Raw genomic sequence first — 4,377 nt, 5'->3', positions numbered from 1 at the left:
CTAGGAAAGTTTGTATAGAACACATCTATAAACTCATGGACAACACAAACAGATTCCAAGAAAGGAGGCAAAATAATAGTGGTATCACAAATATGAGCTAAGTAAGATAAATATCCTCTCTCAACCAATTATGTGCCTGAACAAAAGATATAATCCTCTTAGGACCAGAATAAGGTGAACCCTTTCTGAGCTATTCTTAGCACACCCAGCGATGCTAAAGTTACAGTCTTAGCAAAAAAATCTAAGATAGTAGATAAGGAGCCAACTAATCCATGCCTAAAATAACATAAAAATTGACCATGTCTAACACAAGCAAGTTTACCATTTCTCACGCCCTGTAAAAGTCACAACACATGATCGGTGCACCCGATCCACCACTAAATAATTACCTACCGGGTAGATATACGAATAGGCATGGAAAGAGGCTCACTAACAGAATCAATACCAGAAGCAAAATACACAAGCATATAGGAGAAAGTCGGTCCAAGATAAAAAATACAGATGTAGGTTTGAAACATATGGAGATGATATATGTAACCATAGTATCAGAAGCCTCTGCCTTATGTCTGGATGGTATAGCATAACACTGACCACGACCCCAAACTAGCTGAGTAGCCCTATGACCACTATTGTAGGCTTCACCATCTCTACCTCTCTCTCTTCTGGTAGTACCCCTACCTCTCACAGCTAAAATAGGAGTAGCTCAAATCACCCACCGAGGACAGTCCTTAGCCACATAGCATATCTCATCATACACATAGCAACCTCTATGACCAGTCTTAATAGGAAAACTTATAACTGTGATCGAATGGCCACTTTGAACTACTGAATTAGAAGATCCACAACCTAAAATCTGTAAAGCCACCTGCACTGGCCTACCAAGGTATTTATGAAAACCTCTAAAATCTCTACCTTGAGAGGTCTAGCTCAAAAACTCACCAAAACATCATGCTTTTTGGTGCCTTCCTGAGATGCACAAATAATATCCTCTATTATCTTAGCATGATCCTCAATACTCTGAAATAAGCTTCTAACAAAACTATCTGAGATATAGACAACTGAAGAGAAAACCTTTAAACATTTTACGAACTTCTGAACCTTCTTAGACTTGATGAAAATGCTATCATAGGAATATCTGGACAGGTCATAGAAGCATTCCTTATACTCCGTAACTATCATGGAACCCTTCTCTAAATGATAAAACTCATCCGCATAACATTCTTAAAGTGAAAGGCACAAATCTCTACAAGAAGGCATCAACAAACTATTCCCAAGCCATCTCAAGAGAATCACAGGGTCTACAACTAACAAACAACCTCTACTAATCTCTAGAACCATCTCTCAACTGATAGGTCGTATAAGCAACACCATCCATGCAAAAAAGTGAAACACAACTCAAAACATAAGTTATGAAATAACTTGCACAATAAGAATAAACTAAGAGAAGTTTTCTAAAGATGTCCTATAGTCTCTCGAAGATAGATTCAGATGTCTACGTACCAATCCATAAGACTCTATTAGACATCCTTTTCTTACACTATTGAGACTATTGAAACTTGGCTGCTTTGATACCAATTTGTTACGACCCAAAAATTGATAGGTCATGATGGCACTTGTCATGTCAAACCTTAATAAGTAAACCTCTTTCCCAAAATGATAAACATAGGGAAAAGACAAAAAATCCCCTAAGGTAAGGCTTCTAGAACAAAGTCGAATCATATGGATATAATTAAAGCGGAAGGAATAAAATTAACACATCCAGTCATAACCCCCAAAACCTAGTGTCAGCAGTATAAGAACTACTAATACAATCCCAGAAATACATACATCAAAAAAATAACCACAAAGAAAAATATCTATCTTCGAACACCAATAAAGACATAACTAATACAAATAGGTAGAGGTGAACTCTTTACATATGAATGTCCAATCGCTACCTTGATGAATCTGAAGGCTCCCAAAATCAATCAGTTTGAGGTGTACCCAAACCAAAAGTTGCATCAAATGGGTGATTACCTGACCTAAAATTGGGCCTAGTCATGTTGGCTGCCTCAAGTCCTATCGATTCTAGAGACCACCCCCAATACCCAACCATAACCGCCCAACACCCTATGTCGGATGAATTTCAAACATATAATAAGATAAAATAATTAATACTTAAAGAAAATAATAGGATCCATGACCATAGAAAACCAATAATACAATCAAATATTTAACTGGTGTCAGCCCTAATACGAATACCAATGCCAAGGCTGACACCAATACAGCCACCGCCCATGCCTATAGTATCACACAAAGCCTCTAATTGAAAATTAAGAACATACGGTTGGGACATACCATTGACCATATCCAAAACTAAATTCCAAGAAATATCTAAAAGTATGAAAACATATCCATATCATGAAATAGAGTCTTCTAAAGTATGAAAGCTCACCACTTTAGTCTGGCACAAATGCAGTCCCCAAATCCAATCACTTAGCAGGAGGTATAGTATGGTTGGTTCCTATATCATATGGGGATAGAGCGTTCAAAGATAGAATAATGTGTGAACGTTAGCATATACTTATGAATAAAGATAAAATAATTCCATCATTCAAAAGTAAAGTAAATAACCATATGCAATCACATACATATACACATATGGACCATGCCGAGAAAGAGAATCGGGTTTAGCATGCATTTATAACTTTAACGTGAGTTGTGCAGCTTAATCGTCCTAAAACCATCCACGAGTTATATGGGTCCAGTGTTACCCTCAGAATAGGCCCCAATGCATATAGCCACATGAGCCAAAGATATCATAGGGGCCGAGGATCCCAGTTGTAATGCCCCAAATCTGATACCCAAAATGCTACATGGTGCTCATAACCTCGAAGGACCATAAGATAACCCCTGACTGATATCTGTACTTGTATACTGCATAAAATACTTTATAGTGCAGAAACATGAACTGTAAGGCCATAAGGTTGAATACTGAACATGATCTGAATAATATAACATCTGTGTGGGGTAATAGAATACCCAAAACAAAATTAAACTTACTAAAGTTTGAAGCATGATAGTCTAAAAAGCCTCTAACTGACTGAACTGTCTGAGTAAGGAGTTGATAGGACATATCCCCAACTAACTCCAACTAATAAACTGATTAATGAGATAATAGGAAAAATAATCATGTCCTCAAAAGATGAGGACTCACTTTTAACTCTGTCTGTGAATATTTGGAATCTACTGTTGCTCTCGAGATTGTGTCTTTGCCCTATGGTACAAGACACCATAGCGCAAATACGCCAGTACTTTGAATATACTAGTATGCATGTGAGGTAGGCTGAATGCATGGGGTTTATATGCAAGAACAATAATAATAACTTACTAACTATCATGAGCGTGACAATACATGCATGAGACATAACAACTAACACTACTACTGTGATAACATGATTAATGAATTTGAATATATTTGAAAACATAAGTAACTATATCTGACAGTCCAAAATCTGAAGGAACGATCTGAGTTTCATACTGAATCTGAGTTGACTATATCTGACAGTTCTAAAATTTAAAGAACTATCTGAGTTCTATTAGTGAGACTGAATGACTGTATCTGACAGTCCTAATTCAGTAACATAAAACTGTAGGAAGTAGTTAGCTAATCGTCATGCTTATAATATGCCATTATAGCTGAGTTTGGGTCTAATCTGTAACTTTAATTTGAAAAGTGTTAATGCCGCGCCACCGGTACGGACAAGCTGTGGGCGACCCTCAACTGATAGTGTCTCCAAAAGAGAACGGTGTTGCCCTTATCTGACAGTGCTTATCCACATCATCAAGCCTCATTGGACAGTGTTGATGTCTCAACCTATGCTAGATACATAGTTCTAAAATGCAAGAATGACTTCTAAAAATCACACCCTCATCTGATAGTGTGTGTTCCCATCCTTGGGTTCACTCGGTGCTAATTCCTACTCCCATCTAAATAGACTATGAACATGATTTACTAAACTAAACATGGGCTGAGTTACTGAATTCTGTTGACTGACGGAATACTACTGATATCTGACAACTGATTGAGTTCATGAGATCATGGTTATTTCCTGAGTTATAAGACTTTCTGAAGTCTAAGGATCACAGCTTTACTGAGAGTATCATGAAAACATGACATGGCTCTAGGCACACATCTAATGTTTTGGGTACGAGTACCCTCAGGACTCGATGGAAGGAAACTAACCAAGCATAACTTACTTGAACATATAACTAACATCATAATCCATAATACATTTATAAAAGCATTTCATCAAAACATGTGATAGGCATAACTTGTACATACATGGGGATTTCATGGTATCACGCTAGTTAGGCACTTTTCCTTCATCTAGGCAT

This window comes from Capsicum annuum, chromosome 11, assembly GCF_002878395.1.
Source record: "Capsicum annuum cultivar UCD-10X-F1 chromosome 11, UCD10Xv1.1, whole genome shotgun sequence".
Classification (NCBI taxonomy): domain Eukaryota; kingdom Viridiplantae; phylum Streptophyta; class Magnoliopsida; order Solanales; family Solanaceae; genus Capsicum; species Capsicum annuum.
Note: the sequence above shows the minus strand (reverse complement) of the source record.